We start from the raw sequence: 13,097 nt of genomic DNA, 5'->3' as shown, positions 1-13,097 counted from the left end.
GATTGAGAGGGCAGAGAGAAAGGGGGTGTCAAGGATGACTACAAATTTTAAGAGCTATTTAGGAAGAACTGATTGAATGTTGAAAGTGAGGCAGAAAAGTGAACGGGTGGTATCCAGACACACGCCTTGAACAATAGAGTGCATAATGATTTAGCCACAGAAATTCACTGAGACACAGCAGGAAGTTTAGGAAGAAATGTGATGAGTTTCATTTTGGACTCATTGCATTTGAGATACTTTGAGTACTCCATGGGTACAAGACAAGCAGGTAGTTTAGAGACAAGAGTCTGACAATGTAGTAGAGTGTGTGTGGAGTAGAGTCAAAGGAGTGGGATTCATGATTTTGAAGTTTATAGCTGGCCCCATTGGTGGGTGGAGATGGGACTCTGGGTAAGTACTACCATAAAGAATTAGGGTTGCAGGTCTCCCCATCTCTTATGTTAATTAGAACCCAACCTTCTTTCACCCACACCCTAACCCCTAAGTAAATCATATCTTGTCTGTGTAACCTCCCCAGGTTTAATTATAACCCAGGAAGGGTTGACTTAGAATCAGATTCACTATTTTCCTCCAATGGAAACCAAGTGTTGAGTAAAGAAAAGCAGAAGAATTTAACATTTCAGCCTCTTTTGCAAACTTTCTGTTCCTATATGAGAACGCGTCTTTCTCCATCTTTCTAGCCTCTTACTGCAACAAACCAATATTTGTGAAACAATATGCACAAGCCAGGCTTGTGTGTACCAATCTCAGAAAACCATTTGCAAACCTGGGATATGATTTATCGTTATACCTAATATTTATTTTTTCATTATTAAACTTTAATTTCATGCCAAGAGAATGAAAAATTAAATTTGGTATAAGGCTTGTGGAGAGCCTTGTACCACTCTAATACCACCTCTGGTACAATCTTTATATTTCAAGTTATCACGGCAGGGTACTGGGAAAAGTTTTCAATTAGCAATAACTGCACCTTGGATAAACCTCACTGGCTACAATACTGTCACTGCACAAAGCTATAATCCTTTATATTTCAAACCTTGTTAAAAGTGTGTCTAGGGGCACTACAGGAAAAAAACTGAGGGTTGCTGGAGAGGAGGTGGGTGGGGCGGATGGGGTAAGTGGGTAATGAGCATTAAAAAGGGCACTGGATATAAAAAAAAATGTGTCTGGGGCACATGGGTGGTTCAGTTGATTGGGCGACTGACTCTTGATTTAGGCTCAGGCCCTGATCTCAGGGTTGTGGAAGGAACCCCGCATCAGACTCCATGCTCAGTGGGGAGTCTGCTGGAGATTCTCTCTCTCTCTGCCCCTCCCTTCCCTGCACACACTCTCTCTCTCTAAAAAATAAATCGATCTTTTTTTTTTTTAAGTGTGTCTAAAATAACTTGGCTCACTTTCCTGCTTTTGCTACATACAAAATAGTGGCCATATCAGCAGGTACTCAGTATGTTGACTATTACATTCTTTAGGACTCTTGGTTGCAAGTGACAAAAACCCACCTGAAAGCAACTTAAAGAAAAAAGAACGTATTGCCTTTGATAGCTTAGGTAGCTCACTGACTGAATCTAAGAAAAAGCTGCAGAATCTGAGAAATCAGGGAAGACCACCACCAACACACCTTACCCATTGGGATTTCAACTTGTTTCTGCTTCTCTTTATGAGTTAGTTTCATACATTGTTATTATATATCATCCTCTCCGTGGGGTGGGAAACATGTCACCCCCGTCAGAGTTTGGCTGCTTCCTTTCCACTCACGTTGCTCTTTCCCCATGTCCAAGTAGCAAGAACAAGGAATGATTCTGTTTGGTGGGGAGATGAGATATTTCACTGCGTCAGGCCTGGGCCAGAGGGAGAGCTCTGCTATCACAATAAAGAATATGGCAAATCTTTTGGGATCTACCAAATAAAATCATTACCATACAATCCAATCATTACCATACAATCAACACAACGGTGATGCCGAAAATCTTATCTTTTGGGTGGAATGGAAAAAACCTGTGACAATACCTCAGAATCATTCTTGTGAATGCTAATTCTCATTGGGGAGTATTGTGAATGTAGACAGAATAAGACTGGGGACAGAAGTCTGTATGTCACTGAACATCCCTAAAATATCATATTTGTAGTAAATGTTAATCTCAAAAAATAGGATGTAAAAATCATTTTCAGTTACTTTTGAACTCAAATTTGCCATCTTTACTTTTTTTTAAAGATTTATTTATTTATTTGTCAGAGAGAGAGAGAAAGCACAAGCAGGGGAGCGGCAGGCCAAAGGAAAGCAGGCCCCCAGCTGAGCAAGGAGCCTGATGGGGGAATTGATCCCAGAACCCTGGGATCATGACCTGTGCAGAAGGCAGACGCTTAACCGACTGAGCCACCCAGGGACCCCTCAAATTTGCCATCTTTAGTCTAGGTTTTACTACATGCAATACAAGTATAATAAAGAAAAATCTAAATCAATAACTTTTAATTTGGTGATTGAGCTAATCTTTTTCATGATCCATTAATCACATACTCATGGTATTCTTTTCATGAGCTTCTGTTTATTTTTTTTAAAGATCTTATTTATTTGTCAGACAGTGTGAGAGAGAGATGAGAGAGCACACACAGGGAGAAGCAGGCTCCCCATTGAGCAAGGAGCCCGATGTGGGGCTTGATCCCAGGACCCTGGGATCATGACCTGAGCCAAAGGCAGAGGCTTAACCAACTGAGCCACCCAGGCGCCCCGTGAGCTTCTGTTTTTTAAAAACAACATCACCATGACATAAACATTAATTACAGATGTGAGTAAAGAGGAAGTATACCTCGGGGCGCCTGGGTGGGTCAGTCGTTAAGTGTCTGCCTTCGGCTCAGGTCCTGATCCCAGAGTCCTGGGATCGAGCCCCGCATCAGGCTCCCTGCTCAGCGGGAGGCCTGCTTCTCCCTCTGCCACTCCCCCTGCTTGTGTTCCCTCTCTGGCTGTGTCTCTCTCTGTCAAATAATTAAATAAAATCTTAAAAAAAAAAAAGAGGAAGTATACCTCTAGCCATGATTCCTGGGAGAACTGAAAGCTAATAATAAACATTTACTGTAGCTCAATTCTCTTTATCAGTCCTTCTTCAAAAACAAAAAATTAAAAAAAATTTAATTACAGGGACCAAAAAGTCATTTTTCAAATATGATAAAACCAAACAACACTGTTTGCAAGATTCACTAACCGAAATGTGAATGTTTAAATGATCAAGAAACTAATAAATTTCAGAATATGTTTAAAAGCAAAATGTACAGTTTATGTGAATTTGTTCCCCAGTCAAGGTTCACCAATAATTCAAAATATACAATTAAAGTAGTTTTATTTTTCAAAATACAAAGTCATTTTTATGTAAAATTAGCCAAAAATAGTCATTGTACTTAGAATTGTTATCTGAGTCTTAAGTAAAGCAAATTTGACATGAATAAGACATTCAGTGCTCCCTTTAAAATTACTGCACCAAACTTCAATTAGGCTTTAATACTCCAGAGGCCTTGGCATTTGGACTCTATCATGTAAGTCAAATTTTTAAAAAACTGATTTTTTTTTTTTAAAGATTTTATTTTATTTATTTGACAGCGAGAGAGGGAACACAAGCAGGGGGAGTGGGAGAGGGAGAAGCAGGCTTCCCGCCAAGCAGGGAGCCCGATGCGGCTCGATGCGGGGCTCGATGCGGGGCTCGATCCCAGGACCCTGGGATCATGACCTGAGCCAAAGGCAGACGCTTAACGACTGAGCCACCCAGGCGCCCCAAAACTGATTTGGTATTTTGGACCTTGTATAAAACTATTTTCTGTAAATTTCTCTGGAATTCCAACTCTAAGGAGACTTTTAATCTGGCTATTGTAGCTGATCTGACTCTCAATATCCTGAAGACTGAAAAGATTCTATGACTGTAAACTTAGTGTCCTTTTGTCATGCAAATGAATTCTCTGTGCTAGGGCTAATTTGATATATCACAGGTGCAGAAAGCAGAGATTACAGAGTAGTATAAAGACAAACATTTGAAACCTCTTTAGACTTTTGCATGCCTTTTTCAAAGCTTGTAAAACTTGCTGGGATGTTAACAAGTAAACTGAGAAAGTAGCAGGACTTGGGAACTGGACTCAGAGTGACACATTTATTGACATGCCTCCTTGGCCAAGTCCCTCACTGTCCCTGTGCCTTAGTTTTCTTGTTTTAAGTGGAGGTAATAATAGCTACACCAGAGGACTGTTTGTGGCAATAAATAAAAAGATGAATGAAAACCCTGGTATGTGGCCATGCAACTTCATAAATAGTTACTATTATTATTTGGTTCTGTTACAAGGAGAAAGCCTCAGCTTTGAACACTTAATATTAATTTTGGTTGAGAACCAAAAGTTATTTTTTGTACTTATCACTAGGGGCAGATCTAATGCCAATAGTGGCTTTACTCAAACTTGCCTACGGATGTAAATAATCACCTGGAGCATCTTCAAGCACACCAGCAGACCCTCGCTAAGTAAAATGTCCAGAAAGAATGTTAAATAGCCATGTCCCACAGTTCTGAATTTCTGCAAACCATTAATGTTCTTGATCATACAACAGTAAAGTCTGACGAGCATCTGCCTCAGTTTGCCCCTCAAAACGCTAGGCTTAGCCTGTATGAGAAGAGTTCAAATTCCTGGGTATACAGACGCTGGAGCCCCACCGTCAATATTTTGTCTCAGTGGGTCTAAACTTCAGGTTTAAAAAGTTCCTCAGGGGGCACCTGGGTGGCTCAGTCGTTAAGCGTCTGCCTTCGGCTCAGGTCATGATCCCAGGGTCCTGGGATCAGCCCCGAGTCGGGCTCCCTGCTCGGCAGGAAGCCTGCTTTGCCCTCTCCCACTTCCCCTGCTTGTGTTCCCTCTCACTGTGTCTCTCTGTCAAATAAATGAATAAAATCTTAAAAAAAATAAGATCTTAAAAAAAAAAAAGTTCCTCAGGTGAGCAGAAATCCAGATTGTTTTGTAATGCTTTATCAATGACGGTTTTTCCATGTCAACAAGTATCTTTCTACAACATAATTTTAAATGGCTTCATAGTATAGGTGTGCTGCTATAATTTGTTTCCAATTTGTGCTTGGTTTCTAGTTCAAGCTAGGCACCACATATATTAATACCCTTGCTATTTATAAAGCGGCCCTGACTTGAGTCTTAATGCCCAGGCACAGCCTCATGGTTTTGTAGAGAGGAGTGATTAAGACACCGTGGACTCTGGCATCAGTCTGAACTCACACCCCAACCTTGGACAAACTGGTTCCTACATCTGTTAAATAAGGATGATCATAATGCCACCTCATAAGGTGGAGATGATTCAATCTGCATATGTAAAGTACTTAGCACAGTGCCTAGCACAACATAAACAATAAATCTTAACTATAGAGAAAAAAGAAGAAAAAAAGCAGGCTCTGACATCCAGAAGCTGGCCAGGCCTTCACAGCTGGTCCTGGCTGTTCTCCTAGTGACCATAAACAATGTCACAGAGTACCAGACAAGCCCACTTTAGTGACCATGGTCGCTAAGCGACCCACCCCATAATCCTGCCTGAACACAGGCAAAACACGAATACGGTCCAAACCACAAAATAGGAAACGGTCCTTCTCCCAGCAAATGAGTGACTGCTGCTTCTTTGCCTCATTCTAGTGTCCTCCTTGGCAAGAAGTGCCCAATCATAAAAAATCCCCTCTTCTTGGCAGCATCCAATCCAAAGCAAAGCCCCCAGTTCCTTACCTCCTTCCCAAATATCCTAACACAAGCCCAGTTCACTAATAAGTCCTTTCTAACCCCCTCACTGAGACGCCCCACAGCTCGCAAGGTACACCTTCTCCCTGGCTACAGCTCGCAATAAACCCACCTTGTTCCACTCAAGCTGAACAAGTGTATCCCTGATGGTCTTCAGCTGGAGCCCTCTCTTCATAATGGAACTACAATGTAGGAAGCTTGCTTTCACCTTGGAACTTCATCTGTATATCATTTGAAAAAGTAGAGGTGGGAGCCAGGGAGCAAAGGACATCCCCACTTAACTTGAGAAACATCAAGACAGATTAAGGATTCAGAAGCACTGCAACTTTGGGGGGCACCTGGCTGGCTCAGTGGGAAGAGCATTTGACTCTTGATCTTGGGGTTGTGGGTTTGAGCCCCACATTGGGTGTAGATATTACTTAAAAATAAAATCTTAAAAAAAAAAAAGCACCGCAACTTTTGTAAAAGGGTCACCACAACTTTTTATCAGAATATTCCTTAACCACAAGACACATTCTTAGAATGCAGGGCCTGCATATTACTCAAGACTAAAGTTTTTTCTAAAGTGTCTAGCTCTAAGGCCATAGGTTGTTTCTAATTTATAAACGGGTTGTTCCAGAAATTCACTTAAGGTTTGTAACACAGACCTTCTAATTGAAACCATATCATAGGGGCGCCTGGGTGGCTCAGTTGGTTAAGCGACTGCCTTCGGCTCAGGTCATGATCCTGGAGTCCCTGGATCGAGTCCCACATCAGGCTCGCTGCTCAGTAGGTAGTCTGCTTCTCCCTCTGACCCTCCCGTCTCATGTGCTCTCTCTCTCTCAAATAAATAAAATCTTTAAAAAAAAGAAAAGAAACCGTATCATAAACGGTCATTAGGTTTACTGTTCATCCCCAAAGCCTATATAATCCTGAATACACGTGAAGTACTACTTCAAATGCATCATTATTTATGCCTTCTTGGCCAGGTAAAAATGCAAAATGCATTCTCACTGCGGGAGGTCCATCTCACCAATATCACCCAAAGTAGCAGTTAAATCATGCTGGTGCCAGTAACTTAGCTCCCTACAAATGCATTAGAGGGGTGACCAGGACAGTTTGGGCTGCACGAGGCTTTATTAGACTGCAGAGCACGAAGCTTGGAGTTAGGCAGCAGGGCTGGTTAATTCCGTGAGTCAGAGGCTCAACAAAGTATCAAGGACCCAAGTGAGCGAGCCCACCCCTAGCTTTTTGCCATTATTGTCAGAGTATCAGGGATGGCTGCAGCACTTACCACATCCCCACACAAACAATAAAGCCCAGTGAGAAAGAGAGTTTATGCCACAGTGACCCTTCTTGGGGGAGGGGAAGTTCTTCGTCAGAAGTGCTCCCCTCCCAACTTTCCCTCACTATGAAAACTTCTCTCATTGATCAGGAGTGTATCACATGGCCATGCTGAAACCAATCACTGCAAGAGGAAAGGTTCCCAGTGCTACCTGCACACTGGAATCGCCTCGGAGCTTTGAAGACAGAATGCCAATTCTCAGCAACAGGTTTTAAAAGTTCCCCAGCTGTTCCAAGAGTATACTTAGCAGCTAGCCCTACTGCATTAGCCTAATCAAGTTTCACCCCTGCATGGGCTTTGGGGCTCTGCCAGCAGTCATGGGGCAGGCAACAGCGAAGGCCGTGGGTGAGCAACTAACTACATCTGCTATGTAGACACACCTTGCTATAGCTAAGAGAAGGGGGTCTCTGCAGGCCGGTCACCCAGTAGGTGACCTATAATGACAAATTTAAAAGATTTGTTGTAAGAAATTTGATGGCTATCTTAATCCCTAACCCCTGCAAAAACTGGGAAATGAAGAAAATACCTTATAAACTTCAGCTTCAGGGTGTTAAACATAAAAGCCATTAGACAGATGGTTATAATGTCATGATGACCTACATAAGCAAACCAAAATCAGCCTGTAAATGCTTCAAGGTTATGAAATCAAAACACACAATAACCAATCACAAAGAGCCAACGAGGCTTGAAGCGATAGCCAGTCAATCATTTCCTTACTTTGCTTCGGCCTTTTCTCTATAAAATCTCTCGCCTGAGCTCCTGTAGGCGGAGCCCACTTAACCACTTCCGGTTCGGTGCGGCCAGGTTCAAAGTGATTTCCGCTCAAAGAAACACTTAAAAGTTTTTAATATGCCCCAGCTTATCTTTTAACCGTTCTCATCTCAGAACAGGGAACCGAGGGAGACCCCAACAGCCCCCCAGGAACACGGAGCAACAAGCACGAGTACCTGCTGAGCCCCTTGAGCTCGCTGCTTTCTCACTGTGTGTGGGGATGGCGGACAACTCCCTCTCAGATCCTGGCTTCTCGCTCCGGAGCTTTCTCTGCAACTCTCTGCGTTATGAGCTTTCTCACGTCACTTGAGCATTTCTTTTTCCGGACAGGGTCCCGAAAGCGGCTGGAGTTGGGGCTGTGTCCGACTTAAAAACCAGACCGGTTCCGGGACCGACTGGTTCCGTCTTAGAAACTGGTCCGCGGATGGCCTGGGTCCGACTTAGAAACCAGACCGGGTCCAGTGTGAGGCCTCAGGTGAATAAGATTTTGTCTTAAAGGCTGAACAAGTGTTAAAGATAATCTTCGGTGGCCACGGTGAAGAACTTTTAACCATCTTAGATAACCTTATCAATTTACGAGGCGCCCTAGAGAAAGAGGGGTCTCAGCCAGACACTGACTACAAAGGGTAGAAAGTTATTTTTCCTCCTCTACAGTCTCTGGTGGCCAGGATAAGACCTGCTGGGACACCCCTGCTCACTCTGGAGCATGCAGAAGGAAGGCATCCTGGGAAAACTGGCTGAGGCCAGCAAAGGGTAACAATTCTTACCAAAGTCAGCTCTGCCATATCTCTGTCTGTTGCCTGGTGAAGAGAAGGTAAATTTCACATTTTCCCTTTCCAAATTCGGATTGGCAGAAAAAAACTGGTTAACCGTCCTTTCTCTCCTAAGGACAGCGATAGCCTTCTTTTTTGTCTCATTTTGCATCCTGAGAATTTGGCTTGGCAACCGTCAGACTGGGGGCCCCAAAAAGATAGCTGAACAGAAATGTGTGTTGCGCCCCACTCGTGGCTAGATAAGCCTGGGCAGAAATGTGGATTGCATTCCACTTGCAGCTAGGGTCCTACCAACTGTGGGACCTGATAGTATTTGATAAGAATTGTTACCCTTTGCTGGCCTCTGCCAGTTTTTCCAAGATGCCTTCTGCATGCTCCAGAGTGAGCGGGGTGAGGGTTGGGAGTCCCAGCAGGTCTTGTCCTGGCCACCAGAAACCGTAGAGGAGGAAAAATTCCCCCAGTAAAACCAGCTCTCAGGAAAATTGTCCAAGTCTTCTTTCTATTGGTTATCTTTGGGAGTGGCTCTGGATCTTGGGAAGGTAGTATCTTTTGCACCTCTTGGAGAACCCTCCTTGGCTCTATGGGGTTGTTCAATACTACCAAGAATATTTACTGTTTGTCTCAGCTGAAACCTGACAAGATACTCAAAAGGATTTTTTTAAGCAGCACTAGGGTCATAAATTGGCCAAATCGGAAGCTGATATTCAGAACCTGCTTTTTTTTTTTAGGACTTCTCCCCTAAGCTAAAATGAAACTATGTACCCAGAGGGAAAGAAACGCATTCTGAAGCCACTGTGGAAGGATTTACTAAAATGTTCTAAAAACAGGGCACCTGGGTGGCGCAGTTGGTTAAGCATCCAACTCTTGTTTCGGCTCAGGGCCTGTTTTCAGGGTCATGAGATCGAGCCCCTGGATGGGCTCCGTCCTCAGGGCAGAGTCTGCTTGAGAGTCTCCCTCCCCCCTCTCGATTTCGTTCTCTCTCTAAAATAAATCTTTAAAATAAAAATGTTCTAAAGAAACCCAGCTCTAGGAGGCAGACCATAAGCGACTCTTAACTATAGAGAACAAACTGAGGATTGCTGGAGGAGAGGAGGATGGGGGCATGCGCTAAGTGGGTGATGAGCATTAAGGAAGGGACTGGTTGCGATGAGCACTGGGTGTTATATATAAGTGATGAATCACTAAATTCTACTCCAGAAACCAATACTACACTGTATGTTCACTAACTTGAATTTAAATTTTAAAAAATTAAGATAAAATAAAGAAACCCAGCTCTAAATCTAGAACAGATAAATCTTTTGATAACCATTTTAGTTGCAGATCTTCTCCCTGATATAAAGAAGCAAATGGAGGATAATGTTGTTGGATGGCTGGGTCAGTGGCTAGAAACCGTTCAGATTGCAACCCAATACTTTGAGGAATTAAAAACAACTATACTTATCTTACAATTCAAGTCTTCTCAAGAACAGAAATGCAGCTCTAGAAACAATTCAGAGCCCACCTAACCTTTTTACCAATTCCAAACTCTCCCCTCTTCATCTCCAAAGGCTTTCAGATATTGTAAAAGATCTGGATTTAGGAAACAAAAGCTCTTCTTGGAGAAACAACCTTTCTCTGTGGCTTTGAGATGCAAATGTTCTATCCGGTTTTCTCTAGGAACCCAGAGCCATCTCTTGAAGTGCAAACTTCAGGGAGATAATTCTTATCAGAAAAAAAAAAAGAAGCTATTTGGAAACTAGGTGAATGAAAAATCTTAAAAGTTTTTTCCACAAATATTATTAGTAAAAGCTTTATCCATCTGAGCAGGTAACCTTAACTTATTCTGTCTGCCAGAAACACAATTTAGATACAACCATTCTTTTTTAAACTAATGAGTTTTGCATTATCATACCCGTCTCATGGCTAAAATTTTAAAATGGAAAGCTGTAAGATCTCTGTGTCTTGTGTCTGTCTGTTATAGATGTGTGATAAATTCCTACCTCCAGATGATATTCCCAAAATTAATTTGTAGAAAGTTCTATTTAATAGGCTTAAAGACAAGTATTTATATAAGTCAAACATACTCTCAGAAATACAGAAACTGGGCGCCTGGGTGGCTCAGTTGGTTGGGCGACTGCCTTCGGCTCAGGTCATGATCCTGGAGTCCTGGGATCGAGTCCCGCATCGGGCTCCCTGCTCGGCAGGGAGTCTGCTTCTCCCTCTGACCCTCCCCCCTCTCATGCTCTATCTCATTCTCTCTCTCAAATAAATAAATAAAATCTTTAAAAAAAAAAGAAATATAGAAACTAACCCAAATGTTTTTCAAGTTCACATCATGATGTAGGGTAATCTTCAGTAAATAAAAGCTAGTTTAAGTGTTGGTTTAATTAAAACAAGCATGTCTTTAGAATTACCGGTATTAGGGGCGCCTGGGTGGCTCAGTCATTAAGCATCTGCCTTCGGCTCAGGTTATGATCCCAGGGTCCTGGGATCCAGCCCCACATCGGGCTCCCTGCTCGGCGGGAGGCCTGCTTCTCCCTCTCCCACTCCCCCTGCTTGTGTTTCCTCTCTCGCTGTGTCTCTCTCTGTCAAATAAATAAATAAAAATTTTTTTTTTAATTACCGGCATTAAACAAAATACTTGAATTCTACCTAGGTTTACTAAAAGTCAAATAAGCTAACATATGTTATCTCTGTTACAGGATGTATCAGCAAGAACGGTTAGCTGTTTAATGTCTCATGAAATTTTCATGACTAATCTAAACATAAGTGTTAAGAACAAGTAAATTAAATAAGTGTCAGTAAAAGTTTATATATTTTCAATAATAAATATTCTATATGGTACGTCTACTTAAATAGTTTCCCAAATTTTTTTGAGAACTTGAAACCCTGGTTATCCTGAGATAAGTTAAATGATGGCTATTCATTGACTATCTCAATCATTCCAAATATGATAAAATACTAAAACCTTAATTACTGAACACAGGTTTATCCACTTTTGGCTTTCTTTTACAGAGGAACTAAAGATATTGGCTCTATTCGTAAACATCTTCTGTGCCACACTGAAAATTTTACTATGAGGAAGAATATACTTCTAGAAATTGTGAAATGTATTTATAAATTTCCCAATCCACAGAACGCTAGTGTAACCGCCAGTCCACATTGCTTACTTCTTAGTTTTCACTAGGAACAAAGGATTCTAAGGGTTAAGAATTCTAATCAACATATCTAATTAAAACTACCTAGGAGGGGCGCCTGGCTGCCTCAGTCAGAGAAGCATGTGACTCTTGATCTCGGGGGTCGTGAGTTCAAGCCCCACACGGGGTGTAGAGATTCCCTGAATAAATAAAACTTCAAAAAAACCTACTTAGAAATAATAAGGGTAAAAGGAAACTACTGTATACTCCTGAAACCAATATTACACTATATGTTAACTAACTACAATGTAAATAAAAAATTGATACAAAAAACAAAAAAAGAAAGAAAGGAAACTACTGTGTATCTATAACCTGAACTGGATCCTGAATTCTCCTAGTTTCCTCTAACGTCTGGCTACAACTCTCCAGGCCAACGTTTCCAATCTTCTCCCACCCTTCTGACTTGGAGGCACTAAGAACAAAGGCTGCCCTTGAATGTCCCTGGAAGAAACCATACCCGGTCCTTCTCACTGCCAAGACCACAGCCCAACTTCAGGGACTTGAGCTTGGGGCCACTTCTCCCAATTAAAAAGGGCTCCTCCAGACTCTTGGAACTGCACACCAGCTGGAGATGTAAAATTCAAGTTGACTAGGGAGGTTCCTCCTCAGAAGCAGATGGCATCTTGAGGTGGACAGCTCCCCCAAGATCACAGATCAAGATCTTCATCTCCAGTCCGAACCTTTATTCCTTTGGCCTTTCCGCTACTTGCCTCTTCTCGCTGGTAACGCACAGGAAAATAACGCTCCTCCACTCGGGCAACCGTTGCTGAATCGACTGCTAAGGCCAGAGCCACGCAGCAAAGTCTCTAGACGTTCTTGCTAAGAACGTCTGGTTCCAGATCACAGAGCTGCTTCAGATTGCTTATGGGCTGAACAGGGAGGAGCCTGTGCCGTCGCAGACGCCTCCGGCAGTACCTGGACCAACACGTCTGGTCTCGCAGCAAATGCAATACATTAACCAACCAGCCCCTTGGCTACAACAGGTTGATGTCCCTTCTTTGATGTATTTGATACCAATTGCTTTGGCTCATGGGGGCCCTGGCTGAGGAGTATACTTCAGTCTCTTGGTATTATCCTTATACTAAGTCATCGTTTTAGTCCTCTGGTATGCTATTTTCTCTTAAAGGTCTTAAGTGCACGTTCACAGCCCTCAGCAGCACCTCAGATGGTCTCACTGGAGAGACTTGGGGAAACAGAAACAAGATGAACGGCAAAAACATTTCTTCCACGGGTCTGACGTCATAACCTGTGAGCTTCACAATGAGACAAGAGCAACTTAACTCTGATGGTGACTGAGTG

General features: G+C 42.5%; 1 pseudogene; it reads right to left on the bottom strand.

Annotated features, from left to right (window-relative positions):
* Positions 1-902: 902 nt before the first annotated feature.
* On the bottom strand, positions 903-1,015 carry LOC115944932 (U4 spliceosomal RNA; annotated as a pseudogene).
* Positions 1,016-13,097: the final 12,082 nt, after the last annotated feature.

This window comes from Leptonychotes weddellii, chromosome X (genome assembly GCF_054177405.1).
Source record: "Leptonychotes weddellii isolate Sample4059 chromosome X, ASM5417740v2, whole genome shotgun sequence".
Classification (NCBI taxonomy): Eukaryota; Metazoa; Chordata; class Mammalia; order Carnivora; family Phocidae; genus Leptonychotes; species Leptonychotes weddellii.
The sequence above is the reverse complement of the archived record's forward strand: the minus strand, read 5'-3'. Positions and strand labels throughout refer to the sequence as shown.